General features: G+C 38.1%; 1 pseudogene; it reads right to left on the bottom strand.

Annotated features, from left to right (window-relative positions):
* Positions 1-10945: 10945 nt before the first annotated feature.
* LOC137765834 (phospholipid scramblase 4-like) overlaps positions 10946-23822 on the bottom strand; it is a 33313-nt pseudogene continuing 20436 nt past the window's right edge.

Here is a 23822-nt window from a genome sequence, read left to right on the forward strand (position 1 = left end):
TTGTCAGATATGTTTGTAAAGTTTCTTCCCTGTCTTTGGGTTACCTATTAATTTTTTTAATGTCTTTTGATGACAGACGTTTTTACTTTTCATAAAGTCTAACATTTTTTTCTACTATAGTTATTGCTTTCTTAGTTTTGTCTACAAAACTTTTGCTTAAATCCACATTTCAAAGATATTATGCTATGCTTATTTTTCTAAAGCTTTACAGATTTAGCTAATATATTTTAGTTTATGTTATAGCTTGAGTTAACTTTTCTGTATGGCATTAGATAGTGTTTGAAATTAATTATTCCCATATGGATATCTACCTTTTCCAGATCATTTGTTGAAGACATTCCTATTCCTTTTGGAGTTCAGGGGCATCTTTGTCAAAACTACCAAAAATATGTGATTGTATTTCTGAACTCTCTATTCTGTTACTCTCTATTCTGTAATCTGTTTATCAGTCCTAGACTAGTTCCACATTTATCGTGATTGTGTTGGGATTGCCCTAAATCTATAGATCACTGTGGAGTGAATTCATGCCTTAACAATTTCAGGTCTTCAAACCAATAAACCCCAGTAAATTGATTCCATTTATTTAGGTCTCCTTTATTACTTTTCATCAATGTATTGTAGTTTCCAGTGTGAATGTCTTCCATCGCCTTTGTTAAATTTCCAAATATTTTGTTTTTTGATGCCATTATAAATGGAATTATTTCTGTAATTTCATTTACCAAATTTTTTTCCTGTTAGTGTATGAAAATACAATTGATTTTTAATTGTAATCTGTGAGCTTGCTAGCTCATTTATTATTTTTAGTATCTTTATTATAGTTTCCTTAGGTTTTACTATGTTAAAAATTATGTCATCTACCAATAGAGACAGTTTTGTTTATTTTTGAACTTTAGGCCTTTTAAGTATTTTCATTGCCTTACTGCAATCAGCTTACAGCTCCAGTACAAAGTTCAGTAGAAATGGTAGGACTGGGGACAGAGTCAAGATGGTGGTGTGGGAAGATGCGGACTTCACATCTCCCCACAACTAGGGTGCCTGCCGGATGCTGGTGGGGGACCCTGACGCTTAAGGAGATGGGAAGAACCCCCAAGCGAACTGGTAGGACATGGGGGGACTGAGGGAGGAAGAGAAGTGGAGGCCAGACAGGACTGGCACCCCTGAGGGGTGGCTGAAAGAGGGGAGGGGTTCCCATTCCTGGAGGGACCCTCAGGAGCTTGGATCAGGGGGCAGCATGGCCAGAGTTTCCCCTGCCCAATTAGCCGGGGAAGTCTGCCCAGCTCTTGGGCTGGGTCCTATGCCCTCAGAGGTCTCCTCTGGGCTGGGTTGGTCCTAGGAGCATAGGAGGGAGGCCGGGAGAGAACAGGAGAAGCAGGCAGGAGGGGCCCTCTGGGACCAGAGGAGCCAGAGAGGAGCAGAGGGCATTTGCCCCACTTGCTCGGGCCCGGGAAGCCTGATAAGCTCCCAGGCTAATCCCCCACCCTCCAAAGCCCACTCCAGGCCACGTGGTTCCTGGGGGCATAGGAGGGAGGCCAGGGAGATCAGGAGAGACAGGTTGGAGGAGACCCCCAGGACCAGAGGAGCAGGAGAGGAGCAGGAGGCTGTATACCCCACCCACTCGAGCCCAGGGACTCTGCTGGGCACCCAGGTGGGGTCCCCCACCCTCTGAGATCAGAGGTGGGAGGCATGCCTGGGCCCCTTCTGTTCTGTTGAGCCTAAGCCCCATCCCCACACCCCCAGAGTCATTTCCAGCCCCATGGGCCCTAAGCATAGGCCCCGGCCACCATCCAAACCTTGCCCCTGCTTAGGCCCTGCTCTCCACAGCCAAAGCCTTTTCCACTTTTTCTTTTTCTCTCCTCTTTTTACTATTCTGGTTCTGTTTTACCTTCTGGTTGTTGTTTTATCTATATTTTTATTTTTATATTTTTTCTAACATAGCCGTTAGTTTCCTAGTCTAATTTTATTTTTTACTTCATTATAGTTCTTTTTTTTTCTTTTTGCCACCCCACACAGCTTGTGGGATCTTGGTTCACAAGCAAGAGGTCCAGCCAAAGCTCCTGAGGTGGGAGCTCTGAGTCCAAACCAGTGGACTAACAGAGAACCTCAGACCCGAGGGAACATTCATTGGAGTGAGATCTCCCAGAGGTCCTCATCTCAGCACCAAGACCCAGCTCTACCCAACAGCCTATAAACTCCAGTGTTGGAAGTCTCACACCAAACAACCAGTAAAACAGGAATACAATCCCACTCACAAAAAAAAGGAAAATAAAATGAGATGGCAAAAAAATATGTCACAGATGAAGGAGCAAGGTAAAAACCTACAAGACCAAATAAATGAAGAGGAAATAGACAATCTACCTAAAAAAGAGTTCAGAGTAATGATAGTAAAGATGATCCAGAATCTTGGGAATAGAATGGAGGCACGACTGAGAAGATACAAGAAGTGTTTAACAAACACCTAGAAGAACTAAATAACTGTCGAGAAGTAGAATAAAGAAAAAAGAATGAAAAGAATTGAAGACAATCTCGGAGACCTCTGGGACAACACGAAACACACCAACATTCAAATTATAGGGGACCCAGAAGAAGAAGAGAAAAAGAAAGGGTCTGAGAAAATATTTGAAAAGATTATAGTGGAAAACTTCCCTAAGATGGAAAAGGAAATAGTCACCCAAGTCTAGGAAGACCAGAGAGTCTCATATAGGAAAAACCCTAGGAGAAACACACACCAAGACACATGTTAATCAAACTAACAAAAATTAAATTCAAGGAAAAATATTAAAGCAGCAAGGGAAAAACAAAAAATAACATACAAAGGAATCCCCATAAGATTATCAGCTGATTTTTCAGCAGAAATTCTGCAGGCCAGAAAGGAGTGGCAGGATATACTTAAAGCGATGAAAGAGAAAAACCTACAACCAAGATTACTCTACCCAGCAAGGACCTCATTCACATTTGATGGAGAAATCAAAAGCTTTTCAGATAAGCAAAGCTAAGACAATTCAGCACCACCAAACCAGCTTTACAACAAATGCTAAAGAAACTTCTCTAGGCAGGAAACACAAGAGAAGAAAAAGGCTCATAAAAACAAATCCAAAACAATTAAGAAAATGGTAATAGGAACATACATATCGATAATAACCTTGAATGGAAATAGATTAAATGCCCCAAACAAAAGACACAGACTGGCTGAATGGATACAAAAACAAGACCCATATATATGCTGTCTACAAGAGACCCAGTTCAGACCTAGGGACACATACGGAGTGGAAGTGAAGGGATGGAAAAAGATATTCCATGCAAATGGAAATCAAAACAAACCTGGAGTAGCAATTCTCATATCAGATAAAATAGACTTTAAAATAAAGACTGTCACAAGAGATAAAGGAAAAATGCTACATAATGATCAAGGGATCAATCCAAGAAGAAGATATAACAATTATAAATATTTATGCACCCAACAGAGGAGCACCTCAAAACATAAGACAACTGCTAACAGCTATAAAAGAGGAAATCGACAGTAACACAATAATAGTGGGGGACTTTAACACCTCACTTACTCCAATGGACAGATCCTCCAAACAGAAAATAAAGAAGGAAACACAAGCTTTAAATGACACAATAGACCAGATAGATTTAACTGATATTTATAGAACATTCCACCCGAAAGTAGCAGAATACATTTTCTTCTCAAGTGCACAAGGAACATTCTCCAGGATAGATCACATCTTGGGTCACAAATCAAGCCTCGGAAAATAGAAGAAAATTGACATCATATCAAGTATCTTTTGTGACCACAACTCTATGAGATTGGAAATCAATTACAGGAAAAAAAACTGTAAAACCCACAAATACATGGAGCCTAAGCAGTGCGCTACTAAACAACCAAGAGATCACTGAAGAAATCAAAGGAGAAATTAAAAAATACACAGAAACAAATGACAATGAAAATACAACAACCCAAACCTATGGGACACAACAAAAGCAGTTCTAAGAGAGAAGATTAGAGCAATTCAATCTCACCTCAAGAAACAAGAAAAATCTCAAATAAACAATCTAACCCTATACCTAGAGGGACTAGAGAAGAACAAAGAAAACCCAAAGTCAGTAGAAGGAAAGAAATCATAAAGATCAGAGCAGAAATAAATAAAACAGAAACAAAGAAAACAATAGCAAAGAACAATAAAACTAAAAGCTGGTTCTTTGAGAAGATAAACAAAATTGATAAACCATTAGCCAGACTCATCAAGAAAAAAAGGGAGAGGACGCAAATCAATAAAATTAGAAATGAAAATAAGAAATCACAACTGACACTGCAGAAGTACAAACAGAGACTACAACAACTATAATACAAACACTGCAGAAATACAAACAGAGACAAACAACTGTATGCCAATAAAATGGACAACCACAAAGAAATGGACAAATTCTTGAAAAGATACAATTTTCCAAGCCTGAACCAGGAAGAATTAGAAAATATAAACAGACCTATCAACCTATGAAATTGAAACTGTAATTAAAAATTTTCCAGCAAACAGAAGTCCAGGACCAGATGGTTTCAGAGGCGAATTCTATTAAACATTTAGAGAAGAGCTAACACCTATCCTTCTCAAATTCTTCCAAAAAATTGCAGAGGGACGAACACTTCCAAATTCATTCTATGAGGCCACCATCACCCTGATACAAAAAGAAGAAAAAGATATCATAAAGAAAGAAAATTATAGACCAATATCACTGATGGACATAGATGCAATCCTGAACAAAATACTAGCAAACAGAATCCAACAACATACTAAAAGGATCATACATCATGATCAAGTGGGATTTACCCCAGGGATGCAAGGATTCTTCAATTTACACAAATCAATCAATGTGATACACCATATTAACAAATTAAGGAGTAAAAACCATATGATCATCTCAGTAGATGCAGAAGAAGCTTTTGATAAAATTCAACACCGATTTACGATAAAAACTCTCTAGAATATGGGCATAAAGGGAAATTAACTCAACAAAATAAAGGCCATATATGACAAGCCCACAGCAAACATCATACTCAAAGTTGAAAAACTGAAATCATTTCCACTCAGATAAGGAGCAAGACAAGGATGTCCACTCTCGCCACTATTAATCAACATAATTTTGGAAGTCTTAGCCATGCAATCAGAGAAGAAAAAGAAATAAAAGGAATACAAACTGGAAAAGAAGTAGTAAAACTGTCACTGTTTGCAGATGACATAATACTATATATAGAAAATCCTAAAGATGCCACCAGAAAACTACTAGAATTAATCAATGAATTTGGTAAGGTTTCAGGATACAAAATTAATGGACAGAAATCTCTTGCGTTCCTATACAGTAACAACAAAAAATCAGAAAGGGAAATTGAGGAAACAATCCCATTTACCATCGCAACAAAAAGAATAAAATACCTAGGAATAAACCTACCTAAGGAGGTGAAAGACTTGTACTCAGAAAACTATAAAACACTGATGAAAGAAATCAAAGATGACATAAAAAGATGGAGAAATATACCATGTTCTTGGATTGGAAGAATAAATATTGTGAAAATGACTATACTACCCAAAGCAACCTACAGATTCAGTGCAATCCTGATCAAATTACCAATGGCATTCTTCACAGAATTAGAACAAAAAATTTCACAATTTTTATGGAAATGGAAAAGACCCCGAATAGTCAGAGCAGTCTTGAGGGGAAAAAACGGAGCTGGAGGAATCAGACTCCCTGACTTCAAACTACACTACAAGGCTACAGTAATCAAGACACTATGGTACTGGCACAAAAACAGAAACATAGATCAATGGTACAGGATAGAAAGCCCAGGATAAACCCACGCACATATGGTCACCTAAATTAGGACAAAGGAGGCAAGAACATACAATGGAAAAAAGACAGCCTCTTCAATAAGTGGTGCTGGGAAAACTGGACAGCTACATGTAAAAGGAGGAAATTAGAACATTCCCTAACACCATACACAAAAATAAACTCCAAAAGGATTAAAGACCTAAATGTAAGACCAGATACTATAAAACTCTTAGAGGAAAACATAGGAAAAACACTCTTTGACATAAACCACAGCAAGATCTTTTTTGACCCCCCTCCTAGAGTAATGGAAATAAAACCAAAAATAAACAAATGGGGCCCATTTAAACTTAAAAGCTTTTGCACAACAAAGGAAACCATAAACAAAATGAAAAGACAATCCTCAGAAAGGGAGAAAATATGTGCAGATGAAACAACAGACAAAGGATTAATGTCCAAAATATGCAACCAGTTCACGAAGCTCAATATCAAAAAGCAAAAAACCCAATTAAAAAATGGGCAGAACACCTAAATGGACATTTCACCAAAGAAGACATACAGATGGCCAACAAACACATGAAAAGACGCTCAACATCACTAATTATTAGAGAAATGCAAATCAAGACCACAATGAGGTATCACCTCACAACAGTCAGAATGGCCATCATCAAAAAATCTAGAGAACTACAATCCTGCAGCCTGTGGAACAAAAAACACATTCACAAAGATAGACAAGATGAAAAGGCAGAGGGCTATGTACCAGAGGAAGGAACAAGATAAAACCCCAGAAAAACAACTACATGAAGTGGAGATAGGCAACCTTCTAGAAAAAGAATTCAGAATAACGATAGTGAAGATGATCCAGGACCTCGGAAAAAGAATGGAGGCAAAGATCGAGAAGATGCGAGAAATGTTTAACAAAGACCTAGAAGAATTAAAGAACAAACAAACAGAGATGAACAATACAATAATTGAAATGAAAACTACACTAGAAGGAATCAATAGCAGAATAACTGAGGCAGAAGAACGGATAAGTGACCTGGAAGACAGAATGGTGGAATTCACTGCTGTGGAAGAGAATAAAGAAAAAGACAGCCTAAGAGACCTCTGGGACAACATTAAACACAACAACATTTGCATTATAGGGGTTCCAGAAGGAGAAGAGAGAGAGAAAGGACCCGAGAAAATATTTGAAGAGATTATAGTTGAAAACTTCCCTAACATGGGAAAGGAAATAGCCACCCAAGTCCAGGAAGCACAGTGAGTCCCATACAGGATAAACCCAAGGAGAAGCACGCCGAGACACATAGTAATCAAATTGGCAAAAATTAAAGACAAAGAAAAATTATTGAAAGCAGCAAGGGAAAAATGACAAATTACAAGGGAACTCCCATAAGGTTAACAGCTGATTTCTCAGTAGAAACTCTACAAGCCAGAAGGCAGTGGCATGATATACTTAAAGTGATGAAAGGGAAGAACCTACAACCAAGATTACTCTACCTGGCAAGAATCTCATTCAGATTCGATGGAGAAATCAAAAGCTTTACAGACAAGCAAAACCTAAGAGAAATCAGCACCACCAAACCAGCTCTACATCAAATGCTAAAGGAACTTCTCTAAGTGGGAAACACAAGAGAAGAAAAGGACCTACAAAAACAAACCCAAAACAATTAAGAAAATGGTAATAGGAACATACATATCGATAATTACCTTAAATGTAAATGGATTAAATGCTCCAACCAAAAGACATAGAGTGGCTGAATGGATACAAAAACAAGACCCGTATATATGGTGTCTACAAGAGACCCACTTCAGACCTAGGGACACATACAGACTGAAAGTGAGGGGATGGAAACAGATATTCCATGCAAATGGAAATCAAAAGAAAGCTGGAGTAGCAATTCTCATATTAGACAAAATAGACTTTAAAACAAAGACTATTACAAGAGACAAAGAAGGACACTACATGATGATCAAGGGATCAATCCAAGAAGAAGATATAACAATTGTAAATATTTATGCACCCAACATAGGAGCACCTCAATACATAAAGCAACTGCTAACAGCTATAAAAGAGGAAATCGACAGTAACACGATAATAGTGAGGGACTTTAACACCTCACTTACTCCAATGGACAGATCCTCCAAACAGAAAATAAAGAAGGAAACACAAGCTTTAAATGACACAATAGACCACACAGATTTAATTGATATTTATAGGACATTCCATCCAAACACAGCAGATTACACTTTCTTCTCAAATGCGCATGGATCTTTCTCCAGGATAGATCACATCTTGGGTCACAAATCAAGCCTTGGTAAATTCAAGTAAATTGAAATCCTATCAAGTATCTTTTCTGACCACAATGCTATGAGACTAGATATCAATTACAGGAAAAAATCTGTAAAAAATACAAACACATGGCGGCTAAACAATACGTTACTAAATAACCAAGAGATCACTGAAAAAATCAAAGAGGAAATCAAAAACTACCTAGAGACAAATTACAACGAAAACACGACAATCCAAAACCTATGGGATGCAGCAAAAGCAGTTCTAAGAGGGAAGTTTATAGCAATACAAGCCTACCTCAAGAAACAAGAAAAACCTCAAATAAACAATCTAACCTTACACCTAAAGGAACTAGAGAAAGAAGAGCAAACAAAACCCAAAGTTAGCAGAAGGAAAGAAAAAATAAAGATCAGAGCAGAAATAAATGAAATAGAAACAAAGAAAACAATAGCAAAGATCAATAAAACTAAAAGCTGGTTCTTTGGGAAGATAAAGAAAATTGATAAGCCATTAGCCCGACTCATCAAGAAAAAGAGGGAGAGGACTCAAATCAATAAAATCAGAAATGAAAAAGGAGAAGTTACAACAGACACCGCAGAAATACAAAGCATCCTAAGAGACTACTACAAGCAACTCTATGCCAATAAAATGGACAACCTGGAAGAAATGGACAAATTCTTAGAAAGGTATAACCTTCCAAGACTGAACCAGGAAGAAACAGAAAATATGAACAGACCAATCACAAGTAACGAAATTGAAACTGTGATTAAAAATCTTCCAACAAACAAAAGTCCAGGACCAGATGGCTTCACAGGTGAATTCTATCAAACATTTAGAGAAGAGCTAACACCCATCCTTCTCAAACTCTTCCAAAAAATTGCAGAGGAAGGAACACTCCCGAACTCATTCTATGAGGCCACCATCACCCTGATACCAAAACCAGACAAAGATACTACAAAAAAAGAAAATTACAGACCAATATCACTCATGAATATAGATGCAAAAATCCTCAACAAAATACTAGCAAACAGAATCCAACAACACATTAAAAGGATCATACACCACGATCAAGTGGGATTTATCCCAGGGATGCAAGGATTCTTCAATATACGCAAATCAATCAATGTGATACACCATATTAACAAATTGAAGAATAAAAACCATATGATCATCTCAATAGATGCAGAAAAAGCTTTTGACAAAATTCAACACCCATTTATGATAAAAACTCTCCAGAAAGTGGGCATAGAGGGAACCTACCTCAACATAATAAAGGCCATATATGAGAAACCCACAGCAAACATCATTCTCAATGGGGAAAAACTGAAAGCATTTCCTCTAAGATCAGGAACGAGACAAGGATGTCCACTCTCACCACTATTATTCAACATAGTTTTGAAAGTCCTAGCCATGGCAATCAGAGAAGAAAAAGAAATAAAAGGAATACAAATTGGAAAAGAAGAAGTAAAACTGTCACTGTTTGCAGATGACATGATACTATACATAGAGAATCCTAAAAATGCCACCAGAAAACTACTAGATCTAGTCAATGAATTTGGTAAAGTTGCAGGATACAAAATTAATGCACAGAAATCTCTTGCATTCCTATACACTAATGATGAAAAATCTGAAAGAGAAATTATGGAAACACTCCCATTATTTTTTAATACCCTTTCAGCCCCTCTCTCTTTGTCTTTTCTGACAATACAAAGGTTGGGTTCTTTGTTACTGTCCCACAGGTCCTTGAAGTCCTGTTCATTTTCTTTTTTTCAGTCTATTTTTTTCTTTTTGTTCAGATTAGGTCAATTATATCAGGTTCACTGATTCTATACTCTGTCATCTAGTGAGTTTAAAAGAATTTTTTACTGTATTTTTCAGCTCTATCCTTTCCATTTGGTTCCTTTAAGTAACTTCTATCTCTATGCTGAGATCTTCTATTTTTCCATCTGTTTCAGAGAATTTGTAATTGCTTGTAAAAGTCATTTTTATGATGGCTGCTTTAAAATCTTTGTCAGATCATCCAATATCTGACTCATCTTGGTGTTGGTGTCAGCTAATTTTCTATTCTCATTCATGTTAATTCTCCATCCTCTGTATAATGGGTGAGTATTTTTTTTACTGTATCCTGGGCATTTTGGCTATTTTTTAAGGAAGCCCTGGGTCCTATTAATATTTTGTTTTAGCATCAGTCCTCTGTTTATCTTTGGCCTAATTCTGTGAGCTGTGGTTCCAATGACAATCTAATTTTCAAAGTCTATGCAGTGCTATTTTGCTGTCTGCTGCTTCTCTTAGCTTGTAACCTGAGGCTGCCACTGGTCTCAGCTAATGCAATTTGAGGGAGATGAAGGAGCTTCCCTAGGCTGAGTGATCTCACACCTCTAAGGTGCATGGGACAAAGAACATCTCCTAGATTGTGTATTTATCTTGGCATGATGCCGTCTGCCAGTGCTGCCAGCAGAATGGTGTTTCTGGGCTAGGGAGAAGTCTTGTGCCCTGTGGGGGAGAAGAGAACCTCATGGGCCAGGTACTTGTGGTGGGATCCCCCTAGCTAGCGTCCCCTACTATGTGGTGTCTCTGGGAAAGTGAGCTGAGTCTCAGCCCTGGCAGGGAGAAGGGCACTTCCTCTGGCTATTTAAAGTCAGTAAGGCTTTCCAATCTGTCCCTTTGTTGGTTCAGCCAGTTTTGCCTAGTGATGTAGGCAGGACTCCTGATCAGCCAGGGAGAGGAATTAGTCTATCTGTGCCAGCTTAAGGAGCTTGCAGTCGGTGTGCAAGATTGTCCGAGGACTAGAGAGTATGATCAGTGCTCAGGGTGAATCCAGGTTTTGAAGGGTCAAAGCAGGTAGGATTTTGCAAGCCTTCCTTAAGAAAAACAGTACAAAATTAGGTATGAAAGTGAATACTGCTTAAGACTTATAAAAGAAATACACATTTAACAAATTTAAAATTTAAGAAAATTGATAAATACCACAAAGACCTCAAATCCAGAAAAATAAAATATTTTTATTAATTAAAAAAATCACAAATCCAATTGCGACTGTTTATGAGACAGCACTTTAGAAAATGGTAAAGCAAGCTCAAATGATAGCAATTTGACTTTGCTGATTGTATTACTTTTCTGTTGCTCTGTAATTAATTACCACAAACTTAGCAGCTTAAAACAACATACATTTACTATCTCACAATTTCTGTAAGGAGTCTAGGCATAGTTTAGCTGGGTCCTCTGCTCAGGGTCTCACAAGGTATCAATTAAGATGTTATCTAGGCTGAATTATCATCTGGACCCTTGAGTGGCTGAATCTGATCCCAAGCTCTTTCAGTTTGTTGACATAACTCACTTCTTTGCTGCTGTGTGACTGAAATGTCTGTTTTATTGCTGGCTGTCAGCTGAAGGCCATCTGCAGTTCCTTGCCACCTGGACCTTTCCCTGGGCTCACAAACAAACTGGCAGCTTTCTTCCTCGAGCCAGCAATAGAGAAAAGTCTCTCTCTAGTCAGCTAAGAGTGACATCTTATGACTTTTTTCATATAACTAACATAATCAAGGAAGAGATATCCCATCTCATTTTCATATTCTATTATTTTAGAAGCAAGTCATAGGCCCTGCCTACGTTCAAGCTGCGATAAGTGCTGTCATAAATGGATGTAATTTCAATGTGCAAGAAATTATTCAGTAGGAAAAAACTGTTAAAGGCGGAGATCAAGATGGTGGAGTAGAAGGATGTGGAGCTCACCTCCCTTTACTAACACATCATGTTTGTACATGTGGAACAATTCTCACAAAAAACCAACTGAAAACTGGCAGAAGACCTCTTATATAATCAAAGCTGCAAGAAAGAGCCCCATGTAACTGGGCAAGATGGAAAAAAAAAAAAAGGCATTGGGATGGGACTGGTGCTCCTGGGAGGGAGCTGTGAAACAGGAAAGTTTCCCTTGCCCTGGGAACCCCCTTTGCTGGCTGGGAGGTTCACTAGGACAGACAGAGAGTTGAAGGGGCATGGTATCTGCCTGCCTAGCAATCAGGGCAGAGAGAGACAGGAGCTGATGGCTTTCACATCCCTGCCCTTCCCAGCCCGAAATGTGCGCCAGGTGGGGCTGCTAGTACGTGCAGTGCCTAGGCACTGAAACTAGGGCTTCAGTGGATGGACCCTGGTAGAGGACTAAGTCTAGCTGCACACAGACAGCCTGAAGGGCCTGGTGTGTGGTCTGGGCTGCCAAAGTGCATGCAGGGCGGGGTGCGGGTATGCCATAGGAGTTCCAATATTAGCATGTGCAGGGCAGGGTGTGGGTATGCCATGGGAGCCCCATTGTCAGCATGCCATGGTGGGGTGTGGCTCCAGAGGCTGCAAGCTTTGTGAGCTTGAGGGCAGGGGCAGAGTGATTATTAACTCTCCCACAGCAGGGGTGTGTCCAGGGGGTAGGCCCAGCAGCAGCAGAGTTTGTTAGCCTGCACATCAGGTGGTGGGTGGCATCACAGAATAGCATGTCCCTGGAGGACAGCCCCTGGGGAGGAGTATGGAATGGTTCCTTTCCCAGCAGGAGCATTCCATTCCCACCTATATCACACTGCATCTTGGAGCTGGATCTGGGGCGGACAGGCCCTACGAGAGGCCTACCACAGAGGCAGGTCAGGTTCTAGGCAGTGGTACAACCACTTTGATTCCTGCAGCCACAGCACTCCTGCCCCCTGCACCAGCCTAACACTAGGTCTGGGATGAACACAATGGAGAAAGGGATGTGACCTTGGGCTACTTCTGAGAAAAACCAAGGACACCAGCACGGGTGGCACACAGGTTCACTGTGACCACACAGGCCTCACTTGCTTCAGCACTCACCTCTTTAGGCACAGAGCACACACTAAGGGCAACAGAGTTTTATTGAACCCAAATCTCAGGGCTTCTACTCCAACAACTGGGGAGCAGACCTGCCCCTGACAGGGTTGTGACAGCCACAGATCAAAGAGGAGGCCCCACCCAACTTCCAGTGCAGGATCTTATCACTACAAAACCAAACACACCCCCTGTCAAGGCAATAATAGCCAGCACACTCTGAGGAAAGTTGTGGCAGGCATCCATACCCAAAACAGCCCTGGCACCAAAAATAATGGACTCACACAGTCTACACAGTGACTCTCCCACATAAAAACAGCCCTTCATGACCACAGTATATAACTGTTTCTCCTAAATACACAGAGGCAGAGAAACTTGAGTAAAATGAAAAAGCAGAGGAACTACTCCCAATTAAAGGAACAAGAGAAATCCCCTGAAAGAACAAACAATGAAACAGATCTCTCCAGTCTACTAGACCCCATTCAAAAAGGAGGTAATAAAAATGTTAAAGGAATTAAGAAAGATTATCAATAGAAATGCAGATCACTGTAAAAAGGAAGTAGAAACTATAAAGAGGAACCAATCAAAATTAGACAACTCAATTGCCAAAATAAAAACCAAGCTAAAAGCAATGAGTAGCAGACTAAATAATGCAGAAGAACAAATAAGGGATGTGGAAGATAGAATAATGGAAATCATCCAACCAGAACATCAGACAGAAAGTCAAAACATTCTCTGACATAAATGGTAGCAATACTTTCTTAGATCAGTCTCCCAATGCAAAATAAATAAAAGCAAAAATAAACAAATGGGACCTAATCAAACTTAAAATCTTTTGCACCGCAAAGGAAACCATCAACAAGATGAAAAGACAACCTATAGAATGGTGGAAACTATTTGCATATGATGCGACTGACAAGGGGTTAATATCCAAAATATACAGACAGCTCATACAACTCAATAAAACAACAACAAAAAACTCAATCAAAAAACAGGCAGAAGGGCTTCCCTGGTGGCGCAGTGGTTGAGAATCTGCCTGCCAATGCAGGGGACACGGGTTCGAGCCCTGGTCTGGGAAGATCCCACATGCCGCGGAGCAACTGGGCCCGTGAGCCACAACTGCTGAGCCTGCGCGTCTGGAGCCTGTGCTCCGCAACAAGAGAGGCCACGATAGTGAGAGGCCCGCGCACCGCGATGAAGAGTGGCCCCCACTTGCCGCAACTAGAGAAAGCCCTAGCACAGAAACGAAGACCCAACATAACAATCAATCAATCAATCAATAAATAAATCTTAAAAAAAAAAAAAAAACAGGCAGAAGACCTAAACTGACATTTCTCCACAGAAGACATACAGATGGCCAGTGGAATATTACTCAGCCATAAAAAAGAATGAAATATGGCCACTTGCAGCAACATGGATGGACCTGGAAATTATCATACTGAGTGAAGTAAGTCAGACAGAGACAAATATTTTATGATATCATTTATATGTGAAGTCTAAGGAATAATATAAGGGAATATATTTACAAAACAGAAACAGACTCACAGACCTAGAAAACAAACTTATTTTTACCTAAGAGGAAGGGAAGGTGGGGAGGAATAAATTAGGAATATGGGATTAACAGATACACAACTCTATATAAAATAGCTAAGCAACAAGGACTTACTGTGTAACACAGGGAACAATATCCAATATCTTGTTATAACCTATATTGGAAAATAATCTGAAAAAAATATATATATATAACTGAATCACTTCGTTGTACATCTGAAACTAACACAATATTGTAAATCAACTATATTTCATTTAAAAAGCACTTATTCAGTAAAGTTATATAATTATCTAAGTTAATGGTAAGATAAGATTAAGTATAAGATAATTGTATGCACCGTGTAACTCTGTATCCTTCCTGATTCCTGCTTGATACTGGGGGGTTTTGCGTTGCCTCCCAAAGTCACCAGCAGAGAATCTGCGTCCTCTGGCCTGGTTCAATCAATCACTATGAACAGAGTGGAGGCCGGGGTGGAGTGGTTAACAGATCCAAGTGTCAGTTTCTTAGTTCTCATTTAAGCACTAGTAGAAAAAAAAATTTTTTTTTTGATGTATTAGCAAGTCTGTGATGTACTTTCACTGGCTCTGTTTGTACATTGAAATTGTTTAACAATGCTTTCTATGTTCATATACTGTTTACCTTTTTCCATGGAGTCTCCTGGCAAAGAATAAAATATATTTATTTTAAAAAAAATTGTATGGTGTGCATACAATTTATTTATAGTTTTGCTATATTAACTGCTAAATGACAGAGATACAGACAGTGGCTTGAGCTTTATAGTATTCTTGTAGTTCCTTTGTACCACTTAGTATTTCAGTATTGTATTAGCTTCTTATGTCCTGTAAATGTGAATTAGAGGGAATAAGAAAAATCTTTCATTGGTATCACTTTTAAATTCTGAACAAATTACACTGTGGCCCATAAAATGGTTCCAGAGCATTGTAAGCTGTTGTCTGTTGTACTGGGTTACTTTTTGGAAACTTGTGTGACAGCACGGTATTGAGAAGCATCACCCTCAAGCATATGTATGAAAGAGAGAGAGACACACTACACGTAATGTGAATCAGAATACTCTATTCTGTACAAGGTCCAGTAAAAGAAAAAGGAAGACCATGCTAATTCTAAACAGGAGTGAAAACGATATTAAAAATAAAAAAGAGAGAGAAATTGTGAACACGTGAGACCTAGAAGTGTAGTGTTAGGGATGTTATGGATGAGCTGCCCTTGTGCATGACCCCCTCCGCTCACTTCATGCATGGACCTATGGACAACACAATTGTCCTGGACACTTTTACATCCCCTTGAACAAAGGGAAGAGAATTGGAAATCCTGTGAAAGACTGTGGGTATAAAAGTAATACCTCACACCTGTCCACAGTGTCAGTGAATATTAATTAACTAATACTGGAGCCTCAGTTTTCTTATGTATAAAATAATACTCTCTGTAAAACAATATTTTACCTATTAAAGAATACTAAAGTTTCTTCTAGTTATAAATCCCATGGTTGTATAAATGCTCTCGAATTCTCCTTGCTGTACTCTGAAGGAAAGTCATCACATATTTTGAGAGGTAAAAGTTAAACTGAATTATGGATTCTCAACTTAGAACAAGTCTTCAACAAGTCTTCACAAAAACTAAAATTTGGAAAATATTGTTGGAAAACTAATCTAGAAAATGTGAGGCTTATTTACATAAATACACATGTAAATAATTATAGTTGTTATTAGAATTGAGTATCAAAAATCAAAAATATGTTACAAATATACACCAGTATTGTAGGAGAGCATCTATTTCCTCAGTGTGGAAAATGCTAGATTAGATATATCCAATATTTAGAATTAGTAAAACTTTACTTTCTCATTAATTTTCTAAGAAATTTATCTTCCACTTTGAGTACTTACACATCATCTGAAAGCCATAAAAATATTTATAGGTGAGAATCAAGGCTGTATTAATAATATAAATAAAATAATAATGGTAAAACATGCTTATTTAATCATAACAAAAATCCTAAAAAGAGGGAATTATTACCCTTACTTATCAAGGCTTACACAGGCTTCATCGAGGATTTTGTCCAAAAAGGACAGAGACAGGAAAACAAACCCTGGTCATATTTGGATTTCTGAAGCAAAAATGACATAATTTTATATATTTTTTATATCTGATAATATGACTGAATTTAATTATTTAGCACTTATGCATAATTCCCTAAGGATGGATGAAATCAAAACGCTATTAGAAGAGTGGTTTGGCTAATAATCCTCAAAATACCAACTCCCATGAAACTCTGAGGCATGGATATGAACTTAGCACTATTTCAATTAAAAAAAAAAACTAGATCAGTTCCAGATGTGGAGGTCTACGACCTGTACAGTAAAATAAGACAGTGCCAAAAACTAAGAAGGAAACAAAAATGACTACCATTAGTTAAATGGGCTGCACAGATGTGTTTTTTAAAGCCAGTGACACTGTGGTCTCATGGTGTCAGAAGCCTGGTGTCCCACCTGATCTGGAATACTATCTGCCTGATCATTTGGCAGAATTCCAAGTTTTGTTCCACAATTTGACCAAATGAGAAGCTCTACATTATTTTATATCCTGGGACACTATATAAATTAACAAAGAGTGATAAATCAATCCTTTCTCTTAAGGAAGTGATTGCTTAAATAACACACATCCATATTTTCAGTAAGAAAAGAAAATGTAATAAAATAATTACTGGTTCAATTTTGTATTTCTGTTGCTCCCAGTTTTTTACCCTTCAAAACCTATTTCCTTCCCACATTCTTTTTTTTTTTTTCCCTTATATTTATTTATTTATTTATTTATTTATTTATTTATTTATTTATTTATTTTTTAAACATCTTTATTGAAGTATAATTGCCTTGCAATGGTGTGTTAGCTTCTGCTTTATAACAAAGTGAATCAGTTATACACATACAATATGTTCCCATATCTCTTCCCTCTTGCATCTCCCTCCCTTCCACCCTCCCCATCCCACCCCTCTAGGTGGTCACAAAGCACCGAGCTGATCTCCCTGTGCTATGTGGCTGCTTCCCACTAGCTATCTATTTTACGTTTGGTAGTGTATATATGTCCATGACACTCTCTTACCCTGTCACATCTCACCCCACCCCCTCCCCATATCCTCAAGTCCATTCTCTAGTAGGTCTGTGTCTTTATTCCCATCTTGCCACTAGGTTCTTCATGGCTTTTTTTTTTTTTTCCTTAGATTCCGTATATATGTGTTAGCATACTGTATTTGTTTTTCTCTTTCTGACTTACTTCACTCTGTATGACAGACTCTAACTCCATCCACCTCATTACAAATACCTCCATTTCATTTCTTTTTATGGCTGAGTAATATTCCATTGTATATATGTGCCACATCTTCTTTATCCATTCATCTGTCGATGGACATTTAGGTTGCTTCCATGTCCTGGCTATTGTAAATAGAGCTGCAATGAACATTTTGGTACATGACTCTTTTTGAACTATGGTTTTCTCAGGGTATATGCCCAGTAGTGGGATTGCTGGGTCGTATGGTAGTTCTATTTGTAGTTTTTTCAGGAACCTCCATACTGTTCTCCATAGTGGCTGTATCAATTTACATTCCCACCAACAGTGCAAGAGTGTTCCCTTTCCTCCACACCCTCTCCAGCATTTATTGTTTCTAGATTTTTTGATGATGGCCATTCTGATCGGTGTGAGATGATATCTCATTGTAGTTTTGATTTGCATTTCTCTAATGATTAATGATGTTGAGCATTCTTTCATGTGTCTGTTGGCAATCTGTATATCTTCTTTGGAGAAATGTCTATTTAGGTCTTCCGCCCATTTTTGGATTGGGTTGTTCGTTTTTTTGTTATTGAGCTGCATTAGCTGCTTGTAAATCTTGGAGATTAATCCTTTGTCAGTTGCTTCATTTGCAAATATTTTCTCCCATTCTGAGGGTTGTCTTTTGGTCTTGTTTATGGTTTCCTTTGCTGTGCAAAAGCTTTTAAGTTTCATTAGGTCCCATTTGTTTATTTGTGTTCTTATTTCCATTTCTCTGGGAGCTGGGTCAAAAAGAATCTTGCTGTGATGTATGTCATAGAGTGTTCTGCCTATGTTTTCCTCTAAGAGTTTCATAGTGTCTGGCCTTACATTTAGGTCTTTAATCCATTTTGAGTTTATTTTTGTGCATGCTGTCAGGGAGTGTTCTAATTTCATACTTTTACATGTACCTGTCCAATTTTCCCAGCACCACTTATTGAAGAGGCTGTCTTTTCTCCACTGTATATGCTTGCCTCCTTTATCAAAGATAAGGTGACCATATGTGTGTGGGTTTATCTCTGGGCTTTCTATCCTGTTCCATTGATCTATATTTCTGTTTTTGTGCCAGTACCAAACTGTCTTGATTACTGTACCTTTGTAATATAGTCTGAAGTCAGGGAGCCTGATTCCCCCAGCTCCATTTTTCGTTCTCAAGATTGCTTTGGCTATTCGGGGTCTTTTGTGTTTCCATACAAATTGTGAAATTTTTTGTTCTAGTTCTGTGAAAAATGCCAGTGGTAGTTTGATAGGGATTGCATTGAATCTGTAGATTGCTTTGGGTAGTAGAGTCATTTTCACAATGTTGATTCTTCCAATCCAGGAACATGGTATATCTCTCCATCTATTTGTATCATCTTTAATTTCTTTCATCAGTGTCTTATAATTTTCTGCATACAGGTCTTTTGTCTCCTTAGGTAGGTTTATTCCTAGATATTTTATTCTTTTTGTTGCAATGGTAAACGGGAGTGTTTTCTTAATTTCACTTTCAGATTTTTCGTCATTAGTGTATAGTAATGCAAGAGATTTCTGTGCATTAATTTTGTATCCTGCTACTTTACCAAATTCATTGATTAGCTCTAGGAGTTTTCTGGTAGCATCTTTAGGATTCTCTATGTATAGTATCATGTCATCTGCAAATAGTGACAGCTTTACTTCTTCTTTTCCGATTTGGATTCCTTTTATTTCTTTGTCTTCTCTGATTGCTGTGGCTAACACTTCCAAAACTATGTTGAATAATAGTGGTGAGAGTGGGCAACCTTGTCTTGTTCCTGATCTTAGTGGAAATGGTTTCAGTTTTTCACCATTGAGGGCAATGTTGGCTGTGGGTTTGTCATATATGGCCTTTACTATGTTGAGGAAAGTTCCCTCTATGCCTACTTTCTGCAGGGCTTTTATCATAAATGGGTGTTGAATTCTGTCGAAAGCTTTCTCTGCATCTATTGAGATGATCATATGGTTTTTCTCCTTCAATTTGTTAATATGGTGTATCACATTGATTGATTAGCGTATATTGAAGAATCCTTGCATTCCTGGGATAAACCCCACTTGATCATGGTGTATGATCCTTTTAATGTGCTGTTGGATTCAGTTTGCTAGTATTTTGTTGAGGATTTTTGCATCTATGTTCATCAGTGATATTGGCCTGTAGTGTTCTTTCTTTGTGACATCTTTGTCTGGTTTTGGTATCAGGGTGATGGTGGCCTCGTAGAATGAGTTGGGGAGTGTTCCTCCCTCTGCAATATTTTGGAAGAGTTTGAGAAGGATAGGTGTTAGCTCTTCTCTTAATGTTTGATAGAATTCACCTGTGAAGCCATCTGGTCCTGGGCTTTTGTTTGTTGGAAGGTTTTTAATCACAGTTTCAATTTCAGTGCTTGTGATTGGTCTGTTCATATTTTCTATTTCTTCCTGGTTCAGTCTTGGCAGTTTGTGCATTTCTAAGAATCTGTCCATTTCTTCCAGGTTGTCCATTTTATTGGCATAGAGTTGCTTGTAGTAATCTCTCATGATCTTTTGTATTTCTGCAGTGTCAGTGGTTACTTCTCCTTTTTCATTTCTAATTCTATTGATTTGAGTCTTCTCCCTTTTTCTCTTGATGAGTCTGGCTAATGGTTTATCAATTTTGTTTATCTTCTCAAAGAACCAGCTTTTAGTTTCATTGATTTTTGCTATTGTTTCCTTCATTTCTTTTTCATTTATTTCTGACCTAATCTTTATGATTTCTTTCCTTCTGCTGGCTTTGGGGTTTTTTTGTTCTTCTTTCTCTAATTGCTTTAGGTGCAAGGTTAGGTTGTTTATTCGAGATGTTTCTTGAGGTAGGCTTGTATTGCTATAAACTTCCCTCTTAGCACTGCTTTTGCTGCGTCCCATAGGTTTTGGGTCGTCGTATCTCCATTGTCATTTGTTTCTAGGTATTTTTTGATTTTCCCTTTGATTTCTTCAGTGATCACTTCGTTATTAAGCAGTGTATTGTGTAGCCTCCATGTGTTTGTATTTTTTACAGATCTCTACCTGTAATTGATATCTAGTCTCATAGCGTTGTGGTCGGAAAAGATACTTGATACGATTTCAATTTTCTTAAATTTACCAAGGCTTGATTTGTGACCCAAGATATGATCTATCCTGGAGAATGTTCCATGAGCACTTGAGAAAAATGTGTATTCTGTTGTTTTTGGGTGGAATGTCCTATAAATATCAATTAAGTCCATCTTGTTTAATATATCATTTAAAGTTTGTGTTTCTTTATTTATTTTCATTTTGGATGATCTGTCCATTGGTGAAAGTGGGGTGTTAAAGTCCCTTACTATGATTGTGTTGCTGTCGATTTCCCCTTTTATGGCTGTTAGTATTTGCCTTATGTATTGAGGTGCTCCTATGTTGGGTGCATAAATATTTACAATTGTTATACCTTCCTCTTGGATCGATCACTTGATCATTATATAGTGTCCTTCTTTGTCTCTTGTAATAGTCTTTATTTTAAAGTCTATTTTGTCTGATATGAGAATTGCTACTCCAGCTTTCTTTTGATTTCCATTTGCATGGAATATCTTTTTCCATCCCCTCACTTTCAGTCTATATGTGTCTCTAGGTCTGAAGTGGGTCTCTTGTAGACAGCATATATATGGGTCTTGTTTTTGTATCCATTCAGCCAGCCTGTGTCTTTTGGTGGGAGCATTTAATCCATTTACATTCAAGGTAATTATCGATATGTATGTTCCTATTCCCATTTTCTTAAATGTTTTGGGTTTGTTATTGTAGGTGTTTTCCTTCTCTTGTGTTTCTTGCCTAGAGAAGTTCCCTTAGCATTTGTTGTAAAGCTGGTTTGGTGGTGCTGAACTCTCTCAGCTTTTGCTTGTCTGTAAAGGTTTTAATTTCTCCATCACATCTGAATGAGATCCTTGCTGGGTAGAGTAATCTTGGTTGTAGGTTTTTCTCCTTCATCACTTTAAGTATATCCTGCCACTCCCTTCTGGCTTGCAGAGTTTCTGCTGAAAGATCAGATGTTAACCTCATGGGGATTCCCTTGTGTGTTATTTGCTGTTTTTCCTTTGCTGCCTTTAATATTTTTCCTTATATTTAATTTTTGACAGTTTGATTAACATGTGTCTTGGCGTGTTTCTCCTTGGGTTTATCCTGTATGGGACTCTCTGTGCTTCCAGGACTTGATTAACTATTTCCTTTCCCATATTAGGGAAGTTTTCAACTATAATCTCTTCAAATATTTTCTCAGTCCCTTTCTTTTTCTCTTCTTCTACTGGGACCCCTATAATTCGAATGTTGGTGCATTTAATGTTGTCCCAGAGGTCTCTGAGACTGTCCTCAGTTCTTTTCATTCTTTTTTCTTTATCCTGCTCTGCAGTAGTTATTTCCACCATTTTATCTTCCAGGTCACTTATCCTTTCTTCTGCCTCAGTTATTCTGCTATTGATCCCATCTAGAGTATTTTTAATTTCATTTATTGTGTTTTTCATCATTGCTTCGTTCCTCTTTAGTTCTTCTACGTCCTTGTTAAATGTTTCTTGCATTTTGTCTATTCTATTTCCAAGATTTTGGATCATCCTTACTATCAGTATTCTGAATTCTTTTTCAGGTAGACTACCTATTTCCTCTTCATTTGTTAAATCTGGAGTGTTTTGACCCTGCTCCTTCATCTGCTGTGTGTTTTTCTGTCATCTCATTTTGCTTATCTTACTGTGTTTGGGGTCTCCTTTTCACAGGCTGCAGGTTCGTAGTTCCCGTTGTTTTTGGTATCTGTCCCCAGTGGCTAAGGTTGGTTCAGTGGGTTGTGTAGGCTTCCTGGTGGAGGGAACTAGTGCCTGAGTTCTGGTGGATGAGGCTGGATCTTGTCTTTCTGGTGGGCACGTCCACGTCTGGTGGTGTATTTTGGGGTGTCTGTGGCCTTATTATGATTTTAGGCAGCCTCTCTGCTAATGGATGGGGCTGTGTTCCTGTCTTGCTAGTTGTTTGGCATAGGGTGTCCAGCACTGTAGCTTGCTGTTCGTTGAGTGAAGCTGGGTCTTGATGTTGAGATGGAGATCTCTGAGAGATTTTCGCCGTTTGGTATTACGTGGAGCTGGGAGGTCTCTTGTGGACCAGTGTCCTGAAGTTGGCTCTCCCACCTCAGAGGCACGGCCCTGATGCCTGGCTGGAGCACCAAGAACCTTTCGTCCACACGGCTCAGAGTAAAAGGGAGAAAAAATAGAAAGAAAGAAAGAAGGAGGCTATAATATAGTGAAGTAAAATAAAGCTATTATAAAGCAGAGCTATACAGACAAAATCTCACCCAGAAGCATATACATATACACTCACAAAAAAATGGAAAAGGCTTCCCACATTCTTAAACAGTGTGTCATAAAAATACCACATATGATAAAACTGGAGAGTCAGAACCTAGATATATGATTTTACAACAGAGGGAAGAACAAAGGAATCTGGTAAAAGTTGTCCTGCTTTTTACTTTATGCACTTAGAAAACTTAGAAAAACTTATTTACAAAATACAAGTTCACTTTTGTTTTGATTGGCCTTCCCCTTCTTTAAATTATTTACTATTACTGTGCAACTAATACTTATTAAAAATTTGATATCACATAGCTTAAAATACTTCACAATTATACTTTATCATAAAAATGATTAGACCTCATTAAAAGTAATGGCATACACACACACACAAATCAGAAGCAAGAAGAGATTTGTTTGCTTATTTTTTAGCAGAGCTTTCCCTTGAGGTTGGTGACATAAAGAAGAACACCCAAGAAATCCTCCTCCCTTAAATGAGTAGTAATCATATGGATTACCTGTCAGACAATATAAGAATGAGTAACTAGTTGTTTTGAAAAAAAAATGAATTCTTGGCAAGAAGAATGCCATGGTTATAAAATAAAAGAACATATTCCTTTGGAATATTTGGCAACTTAATTAGAAATGTTACATGAATGTTAAACTTTCTAAGTATATGTACTTATTTTATTTGGTAAGAGTTACCTTTTCAACTATATAGTAAATGACATAGTAACAA

The sequence above is a fragment of the Eschrichtius robustus genome, chromosome 6 (genome assembly GCF_028021215.1).
Source record: "Eschrichtius robustus isolate mEscRob2 chromosome 6, mEscRob2.pri, whole genome shotgun sequence".
NCBI classification, from domain to species: domain Eukaryota; kingdom Metazoa; phylum Chordata; class Mammalia; order Artiodactyla; family Eschrichtiidae; genus Eschrichtius; species Eschrichtius robustus.